This window comes from Hippocampus guttulatus, chromosome 2 (assembly GCF_054856545.1).
Source record: "Hippocampus guttulatus isolate MCC_2025c chromosome 2, RoL_Hgut_1.0, whole genome shotgun sequence".
In the NCBI taxonomy this organism is placed as follows: Eukaryota; Metazoa; Chordata; class Actinopteri; order Syngnathiformes; family Syngnathidae; genus Hippocampus; species Hippocampus guttulatus.
In genome coordinates, this window is record NC_141262.1 from 12,152,443 (window position 1) to 12,173,771 (window position 21,329).

The 21,329-nt window shown below is 40.5% G+C and overlaps 1 protein-coding gene across 1 annotated transcript in view; it reads left to right on the forward strand.

Annotated features, from left to right (window-relative positions):
• The first annotated feature begins 4,721 nt into the window (after positions 1–4,721).
• Positions 4,722–21,329, forward strand: part of mid2 (midline 2) — a 125,203-nt gene continuing 108,595 nt past the window's right edge. The window contains exon 1 of the mRNA XM_086136978.1: positions 4,722–4,974. The gene's annotated coding sequence lies outside the window, so the exon portion shown is untranslated. The remainder of the gene's footprint in view (positions 4,975–21,329) is intronic.

A 21,329-nucleotide genomic window follows, 5' to 3' on the forward strand; every position in this document is an offset into this window, starting at 1 on the left:
CTTCGGGCAGTAGGCGGGGGACACCCTGAACCGGCTGCCAGCCAATCGCAGGGCACACAGACGAACAAATCATCCACGCTCACACTCACACCTAGGGGACAATTTAGAGTGTTCAATCAGCCCGCCATGCATGTTTTTGAGATGTGGGATGAAACCGGAGTACCCGGAGAAAACCCACGCAGGCCCGGGGAGAACATGCAAACTCCACACAGGGAGGACGGAGCTGGAATCGAACCCAGTACCTTTGCATTGTGAGGTCGACGTGCTAACTGGACCACCGGGCCGCCCTTGATTGAAACTACCGGATGGAAATTAATTTCACAATATATTATTATTTTTATTTGTTGCAGCAGTTTTACATAGTGTCGAGCTGGACTGACTCCACGGGCAAGCCATCTGGCCAGCAAGGCCTTCTCCACTCAATTCTCATTATTTCGGAGCATTTCTCCTGGCTAAACTGCTTCTTGGATGGATGCGGATGTCAGATTTTTTTTTTTTTTGTCCAATCAAATCACAGGCTCTGTATCTTTAACCTTTAACTTTAATTAAGATTTCAAATTTGGCCCAGTAAGATCAGAATTGTTCCATCACCTGATTGGGTGATTCATGCATGCATTTTAGCTGGACTAAGCCAAGCAAGTCTCTTGCATGCGGCACCCATTCGTACATTTCCTGAGCAGCATTTCTGCTGCAGTATGATGTATTTAATATTTTTTGTTTGTTTGTTTCTGACATGCTATTATAAATTTTGGACTGATCTGGAACATTTGTGTGCTGTTGTATTGCTTTTTGGATGGTACAGTATGAATCGAATCTATGATTGTGATGTGATAATGATGGAAGTAAGAGGTGAATAGAGTAAGAGAAGTCCCCACGAAAGGCCCTAAATATTAGAGACAGTTATCATTCTGATGCAGTAAAATACAAGTTCGCACAAGTGCTTACTCCACTCACAGTTACTAATAAACAGCTAGGCATCAGATGGAAAAGTTACCAAAATTGTTTTGCCCCTTTTTAATTCTAATGCTTGAGATTCAAAGTAGCAGACGAGATTTTTGGGAGCAGGCTAAAAACAGAACTCAAAATACGGGATAACACGGATAAGCCGAACATAAAATAGATGGACAGAACATGCAGTTTTGTCTTGTTGGTTTAATGCCATTCTAATTGTGAGCTCAAAGATGGTCACAGTGGGCACACTGAGGAGTTTACGTGAATGCTTTATGTCTCTCAGGTTGGTTTTGCAAGTCAATCTCAAAAACCTGCCCCCCTTCCATGACAATGCCGGCTGAGTAGCTCAGTCACACTTTGCTGCATATACCAATTCCTTTTTCTTCCAGCCAGACTGGATCACACATCTGGGCGTTGTGATAATGCATAATCTTCCTTGCAAATGACAGTGCAGCACAACCGAGCCTTTCAGGGCTGACATTTTGATCAATCAAATCATCATAAATGCACAAGGAATCAATCAACGGTCAGACACTCAATGGAGGCCGTCCATCTGAGTGAGCTGAATCTGCATTTAAAAAGTGAAGCATTCTATGAAACGGGACTTTTGTTAATCTTGTTAGTAACGCGCGTGTTTTTCCAGAGTCAAAAATGATGACCGTGAAATCGCTGCATCCACTCGAGACGCATCTCACATTCAAAGTGAGAAAGAGGGCACATCAATGCATGTCAACATTGCACTGAAAATTTGTTTTGTTCAAAGCCTTAACAGCTTTCACAAAAGATGGAGAAAACTGGCATGGCTTTCAAAAGCAATGCTCAAGACTATAACGTGGGTTTTTTATTAAAACAAATTGGAATAACTGGTTAATATTAAGCATTATTGAATATCAACTGAAAGAGTACAGAGCTCTATTCCAGAATGAGTATAAGACAACCTTTATTAGTCTCGCAATGGAGAAATTACCAATTCACAGCAGCAAAGTTATGAAAGGAAGAAGTAGAACAACAAAATATAGGAGCTGCTGGAAAGGCAGCCACTCTCGCGGCGCCATTTTGAAGTCAAAATAACAAAAATAACACAACACAACACATAGGACACAGACACTCGTGCAATCTTCACCACTTTTCTGCATACACTTTGTTGTCTGAAGCAGTTATAGATGAAAGAGGAGAGGATCAAAGTGTCCTTTCACCAGTGGATCAGAGACGTCATGCTGAAAATGTGCACACGTCTGCTACAAGCTAAGTTTTGAAAGCAAACACGAAGCTGTAGCGTCCATTGACGAAAAGAGATTAGTTCACTTCTCCTGACCCACGTAATCCGCTTCAAACTCCAAGCCGCGACTCCCAGTTCCAAATCCGCATCGGCGCTCCGCGCTAACGCTCCTTTCTTCTCATCGTCGGCTCCTCAAGACTTCCATCCATCCAGCCGCAGACCGTTCAACAGCACCGATCTCTCCGCTGAACAAAGCGGGGCTGTGAAAAATGCTGCCCATAACAGGCGCAAGACACAAGCGCCCCGGGACTGTCCAGCAACGACAGTCAAATGGCGCCGACATTCCTCCCAGGCAAAAACAGTGCTGGTATACCCATGCTGCAGAGAAGGCGCAACCACCAAGCACAGTCTCCTCCTTGATGAATGTCGTGGCCAAAAAATGCTGAAAAAAGTCCACATCAGGTCGACACGACGTAACAACAAACACAGAGTGACAAAACAAACACAAAAACAACAAAAAAAGCAAGGCTCATGAGAGCACTTGCTGACGGCTGCCTACTCGGGCGCCATCTTGACTTCAAAGTGATTTTTGGTTTGGATGGAGTATGGATGTTACGTTATTACACCAAGGTTGTGAGGCTGAAAGGAAACCCGGCACGAAAGCTGAATGTCCCAGGAGTCTTATTAGTTTTTTTTTTTCCCCTGCAGGAATACAAAAAGGCATAGCTGGCTGGGGTAGGGGCGCTTCTGATCTCTAGGCAGCCTCCCCAGTTGCACACATAAATTATACTCCATTTCTAAAACTTGGGAAAATCATTAGAAAATGTGCTCGCAAACACTGCATTTACATGGGATCCAGTATAAGAACTGGATCAGAAATACAGCATACATGGATATTAATGCTCAATTTTGACTAACACTTCTAGAAAGGTCATCTTCAGAACTCTATGTCATTGTTTCCCAACTATTTTTTGGCTTCCATAGGTGTACCCCACACTCATGTGTTTTGATGATTCACTTGAGTTGAGGCGCGGTTGTGATTTTTTGCCACACGCAGCTCTGTGAAATAAATTACTAAAGGTGCTGACATACTCCAAGGGTTATGAGTACACCTGGTTGAGAAACACTACTCTATTTAATAATTGTTTGTCTTTTTCAACATTCCACTCTCTGGCAGAGTGGGAAACGTCCTTACTTTGTATAATATCCACTTGAGGATTATTGATGTACCTGGCGGCAAAGGTCATATATAGCCTAGGAGTTATCTGACAGGAGTCCACTTTCAAATGTTTTTGTTTGCTGCTCATCTGTGATGGTTTTGTGGGAACTCCACACTGTCATCTGCAGTCACCATTAGCTTGATGCATAGGGCAACTGGCATGTTGTCGAGACTGGAAACACACATTGGTCATGAAATATGTGAAGAAATGGTGTTTCCAGGAGTGTCACATATCGATAGTCTGAATAAGAAATGCTTGCATAGTGAAAGGAAGAGGCTCAACTGTGAATGTATATTAATCCCAGTCAGATGCTGCCAGTTTACATTTATGATGTGATAGATGATGGGAATAAACAGGGTAAGAAAAGATAAGAAGATAAGAAAACCTTTATTAGTCTCGCAATGGAGAAATTCCCAATTCACAGCAGCAAAGTTATGAAAGGAAGAAGTAGAACAACAAAGTGTCCATTATAGTTTATTCCTTACATATGCGTGTTTAATGAGCTACACATAAATTTCACCTACTCTCAATGTTAATTCTGATATAACACATGACAAGATATTCATGTATAAAACAGCTTCTCAGTTTGATGCAATCAAAGTTCTACATAACTCCCATCACAATAAGAAATTTCCCCGTGGTTATCCAAATCCAAACACTGAATTTCTGATACAGGCTCACATTTCATTTTCAAGAAACTACTCTCTTCAAGGCACAATCACGAGAAGGAGCAGTACAACATACATTTGGTGGTATCCAATCCTCTTGCTCTCACTCAGTGTGTTTGAATTCGTTTGATTGTTTTGAAATTATGCAAAGAACTTAAAAATGTTATTGAGCCGTAAATGTTATAAAAATGCTGAGGGTGCATTGAAATAGTGTACTTCTACATTGCGGAATTTCACCTATTGCAGCAGGCAGGTGCGTGGAGGTCGAGAGTGAATGTGAATGTATCCTGCGATGAAGGGGGATTACTGTAATGGCATGTCCATTCAGGAAACATAATAAGATATATGAGCGTTTTGAATGGCGAGGTGGTCAAGGAACAAATGAAACTAGTATCTCTAGGCATCACTGTATTTTCTTCATGACTCTGATTGGCCAAAATGGTCGTTAGAGCGCCACCTGTACTTTGGCAATTTCTTAAAAGCCTGGTAATGTGATTTTTGGTTTGGAGAAAAAAAAACGGCGAATATGTTTATTAGAAATATAATTATAATTAATGCGTGGTTAAAACGAGTCACATTTGTTGCCAGACACCGAGAGGCCAATTCAAAGTGACGCCGGCACAAGGCTCCCAGTGGGCTAGTCACGTGCCCACGCCAGGGGAGCGTCAGTTCTAGTTCGTGGTCCGCGTCTCTTTCTGGATGAGGACGGGACACGCACGCACAGCGGATCCAGTCCGCCGATCTCGTGTTTTGGGGAATCGCCGTCCACGCAGCCCGCGGCGACGTGGGATACACCCATCCACCTGATCCACTCACTCGTCCAAACTTCGGTCTGCTTGATCCTGTCAAGTGTCACGGCACAAGAGCGGCGCTGTCAGGACGAAGCTTCGTCGCGCATTCCGGGAGGAAGATCCCAGTGAGTAACATGCACCATAACGTTGTCGTTTCAGTACGAATGACTTACCGGTACTTTTGACTTGAGTGCTGATGACGTTTCAAAACAAAGCAACGTGGCCGGAGTGGCGTTCGAATCGCGTTTGTTAAGGAAAGAAGGCAATTTGCAGTGCTGTCATCTCCCTACTCTCAGTAAAGTCAGCAAGTATTAGCAATATAATTTTGATGCAATGTTGTTCATTGGTCGTTCGTAATGGTGACGTTCGCGAGTAACCCTTCCGTGCAAATATCATTTGGTAAATTTCCAACAAAGAGGTCTGAGATGAACTGCCCACTCTTGATGCCCGTCATGGGAGATTCCGCATATTGTTCCCTTTTCGAAGTAAACTCTCATGTTTGTGTTGATGGCACTCGCTAACCCTCACGTTAGAGGTGCAGCTGCCCAATCAATTTGGATCAAACACAATAGCTACACAAATTATTTCGTCTTTACAGTTGATTGTGCATTGGTTTGCACCGACGACACTGCTTGAGGTATTAATTTAACAGTATATTCACAACCGTGGTGATGTAGAATTGTACTGCGTGTGCAAAAGTCAAATTACATCTTTTTAATTAAAATACCGTGTACACTAATACAATGTTTACGAACCTTTTAAAAAAATGTTTTATGTTTATTATGTACTGTCTGCTATCTCGTGGTGAGGCATTTAATTGTTTTGCCCACCACTACTTGACACTAGCATAGATTGATGAACAAAGATAATGAATAAATGATTTTTAGACCAATGAAGTCAAATTGGATGAATTCCCATAGACACACCTGATGATCACTGTCATTAATGTGCCGCAGCACAGTGCTTGGGAATCACTCCACAACTGAAGGCAAATGTTGTTGTTTCCATCATGTCCAGATATGATCACAAGCTGTAAAATTAAAGAGCCACACTTTTTGAACACTGTGACCACTTGTGACTCTACATCATGTGTCAAACTCGAGACCTGGGGCCAGATCGAACTTACCACATAATTTATTTTTGTGGTCTATCAAGCAATTCATGCGACTTGATTTGTTAAATTTTTAGCAGAACATCTCTGCGGGGTTCCTCACTTTTTACAGATGTTACCAGCATTCATTATCAAGAAATCCCTGTGTAACATAAATTGAACAATAATTTTACATTTTTTGTGACTTCTGATTTCAAATTCAATCTGTTGTATTACCGTATATGTATTTGTATACACCATGGCTGTCAAAGTTGAAGTTTTAACCTCAGAAATGTATTTATTAAGATAATTTAAAGCATTAGAAAATATGTTCTCAATTAATGCAGTTTCATTTACTTCCCGTGATGACCGAGATCCTCTGTTCATTTGCTGGACAAACATCGGCTACAGATAGTTTTACTTGCTTTGATATGTTGGGGAACTCAAAAGTAATTTGTCCAATGCCATATTAGTTGTGTATCATCTCAGAGGAAAACACCCTGCTCAAGTTACCTCTACGGCCTCACAAAATGCTGCTGGAGTGTGGTGCTTTTAAGCGAGTGGTTGTGGAGCTTGTTATTGTGAGAGCGGTATCAGAAAGATGCCTGTAAAGCTGAGAAACTTTTGATCGCCTTGTTCCGCAGTTGTATTTTACAGAAGAATTGTATTAAAACATCAAAGAACGCAATTAGAACAGTCTTTGAATCGAAAATATACTTTCGATTTGATGACTACATTCATTTCAGGATTTTAGTCAGGTGAATTATCGAGTCCAAGCTTCATAGAAAATAGTAGGAGTTGAAAAATGTGATTACTCGTAATTAAGTACGGAAAATTGTGTGCTTACTAATGAGTTGGAATATGTCAATCGCCTGACAGCACTAAAATATAAGGGATGTCATTTGATTAAAAAAAAGACAATAATAACGCTGATTTCCATATTCAACTCAGGATTAATGGAAAAATCGTTTTCTGTTCATAATGTACAAGAAACATTTTTCAAGTTTTCAATACGAGTGGAAAAATATATTTTTCTTTCTTTATTTTATTTACCGGATATTTATTTTTTTAAGTACCGGTACCAACAAACTTGAACATATCCTCTCTTTTTCTTCCAGTTCCTTCATTCTGATAATTTGCTTCAGATCCTCCTTCCCTGCGCCAAGTCAGTCGATTTCTTCTCCGTTGATGTCTTATGGTCAATTATATATTCAGCACATATCTGGTTCACTGAGTCGTTTTAACTGTCTGGTTGGAACCAATTTATTTGCTTCCCTCTCTGACTGCTTGATCACTCTTAATGCATTTCTGCCAATAGAACATGAACCCTCCAAGAGACATTTGTTTCAGCTGGATGCGTACAGCCGACACCTACTCTTGATCACGCATCTGCTCACTCTGTTTACTGCTTAATTGCACCTTGAGCTGATAGGTTTTTTTAACACAAGAGGCGGGGCGTTGCATCAGCTCCCGTACATGTAGGGAAGATAACGAGTCAGTGTGTTGTTGATGCTGTAGGTGTATTGACAGCAGTGTGACTGATTGATCCCTCTGGCCTACATTACATCGCAAACTTAAGTGTGACGGACGGTTCTATGTGCTCCTTGCATTTTAAAAATCCGTTGTAATTGGAAAAACAGGGTACATGCATTACACGACAAGGCATTGAGAGTTGAGTAGTTTCTAGTTGTGAACCATATACACATGGATCCGTTTTAGTCAAGGACGCCTGAGGTCATTTGAATTTTGCCAAATATTTGGGGCCAAATATACCTTGGTATACTTTTATTTTTATTTTGAGGTTGGCTCTTGCAACATGTGGCAGCATGTTACCATAATGCAAAGTATGAACAATCTTTGTGGGGAACTGTCTTCTTGACTGGACGCTGGCCTGAGCCCACTTTTATTGCCATCACATCTTACTACTTCCACCATCAACCATCATCCCAAAATCATGTTGAATTGCTAATTAAGGATGCTAAAAAATGGTTGTTGGTTTTGCTGTCATTGTTAAGAATTGTACAATATGCGACCAGTCATTGTCATTGGCGGCTATCTGCTAGCAATGAGTGATCAATACTGTATTGTCAGTTTAATAGGTGACAGTGAATCTGGACACTTACCTTCAATGCTAACAGCATGAAAAATTTGTAGTTACTACAGATCAATTTTTTCACAAACCACGGTTACTAAAACCTGTCACTTCGCCCCATAGCCCCAGATCTCACCTACTGTTTCTAGGCAAGAAAATACAGTTTGATGCTCTGTTCAATTTAAATGTATGAAAAACTGTTAATTATCTCAAAAAATAAAACCAGAGGATTATTGTGTGTTTTATCCAAACGTGATTATTTGATAGAATCAAGTTTGACCTTGTGCTTCACTATGTACCTATTACCTATTTCCAATGGTCAAAGATAGAACAAATCGGAAGTTGACATCTTCGAATGAATTCTGTGAGTGCGTGATTTCGAGGTTTCACTGTGCCTCCACTTTTGTTCATTTCTTGCCAATACCCCGACAACTTACTGTACCTCAAAACACTGCCAGCATCCATTTGTGCCTCCTTTTAAAAAGAGTTCATATTCTGGATCTAAATATTATCATGTTGCGCTACGTCCTGTTGAAGAATGATCCCTCTCAGGTGAAACCGGGAATAGCTAAAAAAATTGCCAATTCTATGAAATCATGCTTATATTTTGGGGTGGGTGGCAGTTATCATAGTTGCTTCCAGTGTTTGTGTGAATGGGCTATTACTCCCAAGTGTCAGCTCCCCTGAGCGGCTTTCACACAGGACCTCTTTGAAAAGCCGGGGGTCCTGGGAACAATCGAAGTCCAGCTTCCTGTGGCGAGAAACACCTTTGATGACACTTAGCGTCTGGAGGATTAGATTACATCATGTATTCGCACTGCACTGGGTTATAATTAGAGCATGGTAAATGCTTTCTGTGCAATACTGAGAAATCCTCAAAGAACTGTGACAGATCATTTTGGAACTGGTACGTTTTTTTTTTAGCAACACCGTTTCCGACCACAACGAGCAAAGGCAGTTTACTTTACATACGATCCTATACTTTGTTTGGTGCATTCTTTTTAACTCTCTTGTCATGGTTTCTTCTGACTTAGTCTGGCTCGGTTTAGCACGGCAGGTCATAAAGGACCACATCTGTTTTGGTCTATGAAAAATATGCTCAGTTTGTCATGCTCTCATCCTCTTAATTTTGAGCAGGAAGCGCTATCCTGATGTTAAAAAAAATGTAATACTATTGTGTCACCTTGCAATTGGAAAAAGCAAGTTCTGGTGTTGTATGGCCTGATTTGTTTAAAAAAAAAACAACCTCAACACTTGATGAAGTACACCAGGTCTGTTCCAAATATATGAATTCTCAGTTTTGATTGAAACTCATCAATGATTTCACTGAACTCCACTATAAGAACAAATCATGATTGGTTATTTGCCTTTCTTGATCATTAATTAAAGGTGAATCATTTCCTATTGGCCAGTGTTGTATTTAACAGATAGTTTGCAGTGATGGAGCTCATAACTCTGATGTCATGCTGTCTTCTTAAAACGGCACAGCTGAATCAATCCATGCAATCAAAATAATTATTTCCGATAAATCTAACATTTTGCCCTTTCTTAGTTCTCAGCCACTAATGTATTGAATGCACGAGAAAGCCCAGAAGATGTTTCGTGTATTGAATTGTGGCCGTCTACAACCAGTCCTTCTTAGTTGATGAGAACATCAATTCTGCTTGATTTATGGCTCCCTGTTTTTGTGCAGCATTGCTGCTCACTATCAGTCAGACAGACATGAAAAGGAAAAAAAAAAAGAACAACCGCAGGGGAGGCACGATGTGACACTACCACATGAACCTCCACTGACAGGACACACCACTTGTCATCTGCAACTGGTGTGCTTACAACTCATCAGCTGTTTATTATTCAATTATGAGGGTCCTCGAGTTCAAGCTGGGCTCACTGGAGTGGAAAACAGACCCGCTGATTAATAAGTAGGGGGGGGGGGGTCCTTAGTTTGCTGTTTGCTTTTGAAGGAAAAAAGATTTTCTTTTAAATTGGTTTCATCAATGGTGGACAGAGTGACTCCTGGTTCAAGTTTGAAGAGAAATGCAAGAACTAAATGTCAAAGAGAAGCAAAGATCAGTGTTAAAGGTTAACGGTGTGTGTACTGCGGTGCTATGTTGACAAACAGTGAACAGCCAGATAAAGCGGCAAAGAGAGAAACTCAGCATTGGCCTTGGTGGCAAAATCCTCCCTTCATCTCACACTGGTTCATTTTTTCAACTGCCAGGTGTTTTTCAATCTCAATAATGTGCGCACAATCTGGTCTTTTACATGGTGAACGCAGGGATAAACTGTCGGTGGGATTAGCACTCAAACCAATGGTGGGAGGGCAGTTAGAGCAGCTAGGGAACAGCTGCCAGAAAGTGCTACAAATCCCCAGATACTGAGCATGCACACACATTGAAGACGTGCATGTGAAAGCCCCGACGAAGATGGAAGATTTGAAGGGTTGGCTCATTTGAGAAATTGTTTTCTCCTCTGTGTCCTTCAGCCACATAATGATGGGCGCATCAACGACGATATATCATGCTATATGACATCCTACAGTGTATGATATTATGATATGACTACTGTATAGTACACGATGCTAATTCTAATAGCATACTCTCCTCATATTAAATCTGAAAGAATAATGTGATTTCCGGCTACCATTTACTGTACATCCGGATGATGTCTGGCACACCTTTTGCTGATTTGATTGGCATGTTAATTATGACGCTGATGGAGCGACATGACAATCAACATTTAGCACTTCACTGTGGCTTTACTTTATCTTTGGAAAAAACATCGTCGTTATACAGTAGAATAAATCTTCATGAATGACTTCTCACCCAGTGTGTATGCAGCTCCTCAGAGCATTCTTTTGAATACTGTGATTCAAACTTGATCGGCAAATTGGTGCCGTTGTTAAATCCAGCTTCTTTCACCTTAGACAGCTGGCCAAAATAAGACCTCTCCTCTCTCATGAACACTTTGAGACAGTAATTCATGCCTTTGTCACATCCCGGCTCGATTACTGCAATGCCCTTTACTTTGGAGTCAGCCAGTCCTCCATTAAGCGCCTTCAGCTGGTCCAGAATGCCGCCGCTCGTTTCTGTTTTTTCTGTTGCTGGTCCCTCTCTCTGGAATGACCTCCCACTGAACATTTGGCAAGCCTCCTCGCTGCCCATCTTCAAAACCCTCCTCAAAACTCACTTGTATTCTTTGGCATTCGACTCAGCGTGACTTAGATTTGTTCTTGGTTTTACTGTTTGGTGCTTTCTACCGTCTTTATTACTGATTTTTTTTTACTGTTTATTGTATATGTTAAATTGCTCCATGTACAGCACTTTGTATGCAAGATGTAATCTGAACGACTGCATTGCCCTTTAATTATCACAATAAGGACAAAGACCTTCCCCACAAACATGATGTCACAATCTACTGAATTCATACTGAAAAGTGATTGACTGATTTTTAGGCCCATCACTTGCATTTTAAGATTCTCTTGCCTGTTGTAAGCATGAGCACAAGTGAAGCCCTTTCAAAATGAAAGAGACACAGCAGAAAATTCAGTACATTATGTCCTTGAACTAAATTGTTAACAAAAATGGAAATTTCAACTCCTGTCTAAGACTCAAACAAAAACTGTTCTTTTATTTATTTTTTAGGGGGATGTATTATGATGCATTGCCCTACACTGCTTGTGTGGCAAAACATCTTTGAACATTGGCAGGCATCCACTTCCACCACTGGGCTTTTCCCACTCAAAACAAAGGCTTGCACTGTTGCACCATTTTTCTCTCGCCTCTCCCAGTTCAATTTCGGTCTCAGAAAGACCCCAATAAAAGCATACTCCCATGCTGCAGCATTACTATCCTTGGAAGAGGAAATGGAAAAAAATATATCTCCGCATCACCCCCTTCGTTTTGCAGCTTTGTTACGAAGATGATGCACGTCCAACTAAATATATAAATAAATAAAGCACTTTTCACCAATGTGTTTGTAGTTATCAGGCAGATACCACCCACTGTGTTCGATGGTGCTGCATTTTTCTTACTCAACACCATATAGTGGAAGGCAGAACAATAAAATATTCTTCCATTAGATGGAAGAGGGGTACAATAAACCTGTGTACCGACCTACCACCATTCATGCATCAGAATAACTTCCTGCGTGTTTATCAACAATACTGTATGTTCAATTAAACAGGCCCACATTCCACCCTGGGTAAGTCAATTAGTGAATAAATTGAGATGAGAAAATCATGATTTGAGCATTCATACTTTTTTGACATTTTTTTGCGACATGGAGAAAGATGATTGTTTATATGTTAAAGGTTAGAAAATTTCACTTGTAGCAGAACATGATATTACCACTGACTTACCTTTTATTTTCTAATGAACTGTATTCTCTTAAGCGGCACAGTGGATGACCGGTTAACAAATCCGCCTCACAGTTCAGAGGACAACCCTTAAATTGTGCTTAGGTGTGAATGTGGTTGTTTGTCTATCGCTGCCTTGCAATTGGCTGGCGGGCTGTTCAGGTTGTACCCCTCTTCTTGCCCAAAGACTGCTGGGATAGGCTCCAACATGCCTGTGACCCTCAAGAGGCAAAGCAGGACAGCGGATGGATGGATAGATATTCTCTGAAGCAAGACTCAGATTAGCAAGGTGCCCCTGTAAATTTCTCATGGTACTGTACATATACACATAGTTCATATTTTGATAAGGCATCAGATGTCCTCATCTTGTGGATTTCTGTGCCTATCTGCGGTTTGCGTGATTTGCTTCTGCTTGCTTGATGCGATTCAATATTTTCTCCTTAAAATTGCACAAGTAGGGCAAACCATTGCGTGACTTTGTGGAAGGAGCTCACAATCCCTTTGGGTGGTTAGGTAGTCGATCAAGGATTCACTTAACTGCAGGCCTACTTTTCCAAGTACACATCAAATAACACTCTTGAAATATGTGTCCTTACAAAAACAAAAAAACGGTAATCAATATACAGTATAAAGTAATACTAAATCAGCATACGTAAGACATTGGACACACCACCTTGTTACTTTGGTGACCAAATGATGTCTTCTGCTCCGGGCACATGCGGTCTGACCTTGTAGTGCAGTCACTGGCCTCCACTGCCCCCCAGCATGCTTGATAGAGGAAATGGCCTTTTAGGGAGACAGCCCTAAAAGTGCCACAAAAAGGGTCCGATAAAAATAAGGACAGCCACGTGCTGCTCTTGAATAAAAAATGTAGAGCTGATACATAATCGGCAACTACATCGCAACAAAGTGTCACAACAAATGGTATTTACATGTATTAAATACAACAGATTTGAGTTTCCTCTCTAACACAGACACGTTTACAGTAACTCCTTTTTGTGGCTGTTTTACTTTGACTGTATGCATGTACAGTATTTAGTACAACTAATTACTGTACTTACCCTTGCGTGGTATAACAGGGGGAAAAAATCAGTCTTTGATGCTAGACTTTGAAAGATATTCATCAAATACTGTATTGCCATTCTACTTTGCAGTACTTCACAACTGGTCATATACAATGAGGTGTTTCTAATACTTGTTGTCAAATCAGAATATTGGAAGGTGTTAAATCAGATCATTGGATGATTCGTTAAATGCAGGTGTACCTAATGTGGCCACAGAAGTTGTTAGACCAGTGGTGGGCAAACTACGGCCCGCGGGCCGAATCCGTCCCGTTGGTCTTTTTAATCCGGCCCGCCGAAGGTTGGGTCAGATTAAGGTTCGATGTGAATGATTGCATTCATTTCAATTGGACTTGTAATGACAGGCATTGACTTGAAGTTGCAGAACACGGGGGGGCGGGGCAATCTTTTCGACCACCTAGTACCTCTGTATCGCTCTACTTCTACTGGTCTGATCACAACCCATCTGCAGCGATGCACAGGCTAAAATAGGTCATCAACAACACTTTTGTCATTTAAAAAAAGTATATTAATACCGTACTTTCATGCTTTTGTTCTGTTGATGTTTGATATGGACCGTCAACAAATGCAGTTTTTTTTTTTAATGTACCATAGCTCGTGCTGACCTGGCCCTTCTGTCAAATTTTAAAAGTCAATGCGGCCCCCGAGCCAAAAAGTTTGCCCACCCCTGTGTTAGACTGTGTGCCTTTCACAGAAAATTATTTCTCAACTCACACAATTGTCATTTCTATCCTAATCTCCTAAAACCAAGCTTATTAGATCAGTCTTGTGTGTTTGTGTGTCTGTTTTTTTGTTTTACATGTGTATGCGCTTTGTATTAAAACGGTAAATAGAACTTTGAATACAATTATACTTTGGCGGTCATTCTTTCTAATACCACCAGAGAGAGCTGTACTTCTCTTTGAGAATCACTGCTTAGGAGGATACCAAAACCCGGTCTAAACAAAAATTGATAAGGATGTTGTAGTGAGGCATTAGACAAGCTTTCCATGTACTGTATTGTCATGGAGGACTCAAGTTTACCTGTTGGGGAACATTTTGGAGAGTTTTTGATCACGAGATTGCAAAAGCTTTGGGATTTTTTGTAGCGCTTTTGACTGACCCAGAATGTGTTTCATCATCTATAATCTCATACATAAACGGCATCGACCGCCTCTCCCGCCAAACTCACTAATGAAAAGCTACATGCCACACGTGTGCCTCTTTTAACAGGAAAAAAAAAACTTTTCACATTTAAATAGCTAGATACTTTCATTATAATTTCTTTTTACATTTTCAATGTATTTTTCTTCCCTCAGTGTAGAGAACAAAATCTCTTCCCTTGCTGACAGTTTCAGCTGTCACTTCAGCCTTTGTCAGAGCTGACACTGCTTCTTGTGACATATCTAAAAACAGCTGACCCGGTTCGGGGAAACCTTCAAAATAATGCTCAGCTCACCCAATCAAGTCCACACTCCAACGCTCCACAGCCATTGAAGAAAGGTGTCTCAGGTGTGTGAAATGATTATGGATGAATAGGACAGACAGGAGGAGGAAAAGCAAATACTGTACAAACATGCTCTCACACGCCCCAAGTGGGCCAACAACAAGCCAGACAAAAACAACAACAGAAAAAAACAAAAGTTCCCAACACTGGAAACAAGGACTCAAGAACACTTCCATTTGTCAGAGGAATTACAGAACTACATTCAACGCATCATGAAAAAACATCAAATACAGACTGTGGTAAAACCATACCAGAAACTACGACAACAACTTGTGTACCTAAAAGACAGCATAACATTGTAAAGGAATTGGAACATTATCTACGACATCCCATGCAAATCATGCAATAAAACTTGGAGAAACAGCACCCGCAAAAAAAGAGCACCAAACAGAATGTGAGAAAGAAAAAATAGGACAGGGGTTGGCAACCCATGGCTCGCCAGCCGCATGTGGCTCTTTGGCTGGTTCCATGCGGCTCCCGGGCTTTCACACAATTGTCAAAACGCCTCGGCGATGGCGCCGAGTGGCACAGCCTTGATCGGGTTGGGAGCCTTATTTTTAAAGTTTCCCCGACCCAATCAGCTGTTCTCAGGCACGTCACAAGGAAGCAGTGACAGCTCTGACAAAGATTTCACGAAGAAAACACGTCTCAACAACAACAGAGTGCTTGATATGTACCCCCCGCTCCCCCGCCCCCCGCCACCTTTTTTCACATTTCTTGCCGTCCCTGTATGTATGCATGTTTAGGACACCCACAACCACTGGTAGTAATTTCAAGAACACAGTCACACAGCCATTCAAATCTGCGGGCTTTGTGGCAGCAAGACGAGCTCTGTTTCATGATGCATTTCGCAGCATATGGCCCCCACCAATTGGTTGGTATTGAATTTCTGCAGTAACAAAAGCTCACAGAACTCTGCTATTCAATACTTCAGCAGACTAGATGCAGCCACTTACAGTAGATGTCTGTGACTTTTTCTTTGTTTATGCCCTCTCTTTTTTTATGGCGTGTAGGAGGAAGCTGGAGAAAACACATGCTTGCATAACTTGCAAACTCCACATGGGGGAAGGGCCCGAGACACAATTCGTACCCAGAACCACAGTTCGTGCTCACCACTCATCACTATGCGGCCATCTCAGTTCTTGTTCATCCCAAAAGCGTTCATTATTGAAATGCCTCACCACCAGACTAATCCAAGCATGTCTAGATGAGCTGATTTAGGGCACAATCATGCCAGAACAAAAAAAGGAGCCAGGACTTTCCCTCTACTATACTATTAAACTATAATTTCACCAAATTTGAAGCATTGAATTGTCCCAAAATAATTTGTAAATTAGCTAGAATACTATAACACAAATCTGTTACTTTGCATTTAATATATGCTAGTTTTATGGAAGCACAGTATCTTTGGGTTGGTATTTAGTGGAGTGTGAACATTTTATTAGTTGTCTTAATTAATGGTTTGTTTTGTTTGTTTGTTTTTTACAATGAATACTTTTTTAATAGTGATTGGACAAATAATAATGCCGACCTTTGAGGATGGCGTCAGTATGAGAATCGGTTACTCTTCCACACGTCTGCTACACTTGCTCTGCTGAAATTTCATGTGCGTGTTTTTTTCATGTGTTTTTTTCCGAGAGGCACTAGATGGCACTCTAGACATGTTATTCTGTCGACGTCCTCTGCTCCCATTTCAAGTCGCATTTAAGTGGGTCAAGAGCAAAGCAGAAATTGCGAATAGGCTGATTTGTTTCATGTGTGAGTTTTTACCTGTACGTGTGTCAGAGAGATTACACTTTTTCATGTTGAATAATGTAACCCATGTTCTGAAGAATAATTGCAACATAAGTCATGTCATGGCACTTGTGCGTGGAGTATGTGCGCCAGTGAGGGAGTGAGGGATGGTGAGAAAGAAAGAAAAAGCGAAATAGCCTTTTGATGATGATTTCCTAGCTAGCATATGCCTTGAAAATGCTGAATTTACATTCGTGGGTGGGATTTGCTTCATTTTTTTGTACATCTTTCCCCTCATGCGTATTTCCCTACGACCCTTTCTTCGACTCCTCCCTGTCCATTTTCCTTTATGAGTTGGTTTTCCACCCATTTAGGCGTCGATACTGTACTTTGTTTTCCGTTCCAGGAGTTTCTTAATGAGCTTCATTATGTAATAGCATCTAATGAATGACTTGTTTCTGTACATCCTATTAGACTGGCACTTCATCTACACTTGGCGAAGCTGTTGTGTATCTCCATCCCATGTGACCTTTTCTTCAACAGAACCAACAAATCAATCACATAGAATGCTCTCTTTGCTCTAAACAAGTGCTCTCTAATATTTATCCACACTAATTAAGACACTTCATAGTCAAGAGACTTGTTTTTGTGTATGTTTTGGTGTGTGTTTGTGCGCGTGCGTCGGTGTGAGAGGGAGAGAGAGAGAGAGAGAGACAGAGAGAGAGAGAAAAAGGCCATAAGTCCATGAAAACATGACAAAAGAAGGAAAGCATTCTCTTTCACTTGCCATTCAATAAGGAAACATGACAAATTGATTTTTATTTTGCTGCAGCTATTGCTCACAGCTTTTACTTACACGATTAGGAAACGAGAGGGTTTTTGGTTACGCTATTTATAGAGTCACATATACATGTAGTGTAATTTAAAAGCTTATCATAAGTGGACTTGAGGCATGCATATGCAAACTTCAGTGAGGTGGATATTTGCAAGCGCAGCAATATTTCATCCTCAAAAGGCTACAAAATATGACACGGCACTTTCTCTTCCTCATGTTCCATTGATCTACAATGACTCTTCGCACAGGGAGTCCTGGCCAAAACAGGCTGCAGATAATGGCATAAAAGACATAAGACAAAACAAAGCTACACACAAACGGGTATACTGTCCTGCAATTGACACACTCTACACATGAGTGTCGTAGGTATTAGTCAACCAACCAAATACCTCAGTATTTGTCCGACTCTCTTCATTGTCGTGTATTCCTGAGTTGCCAAAGTGACTTCCATGGGAGAACTGGTCAAAATGATCAATTTGTTTTTTGGAGAATTTATTAGTAACTTTAACCTCATCAGAAATTCTTGTCGTCGAACAAAATTAGTCTGTCAAAATTTAATTGCCTCAGGGTCTGGTGTAGCGGAGGTGTATAAAATGGTATAATCTGCATAAAGATACCTAAATGATACAAAGTATGTAGATGGAGAATAAAATGGGGCTCAACACTGACCCTTGTAGGACACCCATTTTTCTTCCAACAAGGATGAGGTACAGTTATCCAATGTCCCGCACTGAGTTCTACCACTCAGGTAATTACAGTTACCTAAAGGAGAATAATGCCATGATCATATTTTCAAAATTGTAGTAAGTAATATGTCTCATGTTGAGTTTAAAAGCTCTACAGATGTCTTTTTTGATTAAATCCAGATATTGTGAAAGTTCCTCTTATTTTCCTCAATCCCCCTTTTTAAAATCCTTTTTGAGAACAATGCTTCCTGGGGTGTTGAGATGCTGGCTTCCTGCTGCTGCAAAGGACATTTGTCATTTGTTCATTTTCATCTGCAAAACTCAGCAAGCCAAAAGAGCTCAAACAAAGGGTGTCTGTCATGAGAAGTTGCAGCGGGTTTCTGTTCTTCCAACTTGGCAGTGCAGAAAATGTCTGTATTAATCCATTCACTTGTTTCTTTGTCTTTGTGTGCGTCTTGTACATATGTGTGTCTGACTGGAGCAATTTGGGAATACCCATGAGGTATTGTGCCACTGTTTTCTGTAAGACTTGCGACAAAGGCTCCGTTTGATGCTCAAACTCTTTAGAAGCCTGTAGATCAAGTATGCCCCTGGGCGGGTAAAGGGCTTTATTGTCAGCGATTTGCTTGAGGTTTGTATCCTCAGTTGGGATCATGGGAATGAGATACTGTTTGGCCTTGTGACATTCATGCTTCAGCTTTCAGTCTTATCGTTGTGTAAAATCCCACATCATGAACTGACACGAGATGAGTTCAGTCATCGAAGGTGAGGGAGAGTTCACTTGCTCGAAGGTTTTGTCAATTCATGTAAAACTGCAGAGGACCATCTGATACGTCTACTTAAAAAAAGAAAACACCCTTTCCGTACAACAATGTCTTCTCATGTGCTGCATTACACAAAATTTCCAATGGTGACAATGCACATTTTTGATTGGTACATTGATTGTCAAATAGATATTAATTCAACGTATATTTTGAAGCAGTTCATAAAATAAATGAATAAATATGTTTATTGTGGTTGTGGTTGCAGTTTGAAGTGCTTTAATTAGGCGTCACTTGATTGTGCTGGTGTATCTAATTTTGTGGGCAATTAGCCTCCGATCCAAAGCAGCTATTATTGCAGCTCTCATGAAGCCACATTTTGTTTCTATTGTTTTGTTCACAAAGCAATGTAATTCTCTAAGGAAGCAGCATTTTCTTGATAGATTTTTTGATAGGTGAATGTGAAAAAATGTCCTTGCTCAAAGTGATTTCGAATTAAGAAAAATAAAAGTCTTTGAATTGGAAAATTCTAGTATTTTCAGTGCAGCGGGTCCTCTGTCTGACATGTTTTTTGGAGCATGGCTGCAAGTGCATTGGTGCCTGTGGCACTGAAAGTTTTTGAACAGTGTAGACTAGAGCTTTATTCTCCACTGAACTTTCTACCAAATACACCCTTACTTTTAATAATCCTACTGTGTTTCCATTTTACTCCAGCAAGAGTGAAATTGGTGTGGTCATGCAAATGTCAACAAGAGTCATCACGGTACTCAATGAATTGGTTCTACCTGCTTAGCAACTTGGGTCAAAAACACAATAAAAACAATACATTGACCTATGAAAAACCACCAAAAAACATATTTAAAAGCCCAGAAAGGATTACACAGTGTACTTATAAATTGGTGGCCCCTATCTAGATTATTTATTGTTCATCGTGAGCAAAGGTTTATGACTCGTGTGCTTTCTCCTATTTCACACAATAGATTATACATGAGTCCCCTGACTTGTTGAACTGAAGCACTTGTTCGTGAACAGAAAGCTTTATTCAATCAACCTTGCAGAAATGTTGTCAAATTGTATACTTTTTTGGGGACACCTTGAATATGAAAAAAGTACTGTACTAGTGCCAAATATTCAATAGAACATTTTTTTTCCAATTCAAATTATTGATAATTATTTGACCTGCTTAATGTCTTTTTTTTCTGCCCTCCTCAGGCTTTCTCTTCACATCTAACGCCAATTTGATCTGGGATAAAAGCAGAATATGATTCCCTAATTTGTTACTTGTCATTGTTTGGTACAGTAGTGTCCAGTAATTTTATTTTATTTATCTATTTTTTATGTAAATACCTTTTTTTTTTCCCAGCACACAGACAAAACTCAACAAATCTGAGGTACTTTTGAGTCACTTTCTCCCACATTATTTGACGTTTGCTTGCCATCTATGTCATTCGAAGACAAGCCACTAGTCCCCCTACACTGAACGCAAGTCTGAGGAAGTTTGAAGGACATTCATATTCAAGCGTGGTTTTCAAATGTAAACGATTACCTCGAGGATTATGGCAGCAAGACTTCCTCTCACTCCCAGATTTTTATTAGATGCTAGTTTTTTTGGTAGTGCAGCACAACAGTTTGAGTATCAAAGGACCAACATTTTCAAGAAAAAAAATCACATTATATATATATCAAATCATTTTTTAAACATAAATCAAAATAATGAATGATTCCCTTACTATCAAATTGTTAAAATACCTAATTAACGTCGTCACACAGACGCAGAACTACCATCGGACTAATGCCGATTATTTTGTTGTGAAAAGTGGCAGTGGCTTTTTGGTAAAACAGAACAGATTGTTCATTATTTACCAATGTGTCGTTTCGTCCGTGAAGCCTGCCTTCTTCCTCGCCCTCTTCCCCTGTCAATGGCTGACTTTGCACCACCAACGCACCCTTGACAGCCAATGTGATCAAAGAGTGGGAAGAATCCCTAAAACAACATCAGGCACCCTATGAAATATTTAGATGGTGCAGAGGAAGACGGCACAATGAGAAACAGAGCAAAGCTTAAGGAAATGCTGGAGGACGAACGAGGCCTTGGAACACTCCCACTCATTAACCACTTTCTGAATTTGAATTTGATATGGTTAGCTTTTTCTGCCAGCTGTTCTCCAACCAGGAGCTGAAGGGAAAACATTCAAAATAGGTGTTTAATCCATGAATACACCAATACATTTCCTGTTTTTTTTTAACAGTCCATTTTCATCTTGCGTTTCACATTTTGACATCATGAGACAAAGATGACATGGGTTGTCCAACAATACTTCAGAAAGGATGTTCTCAGAGGGAAGTGGCCACTGGGA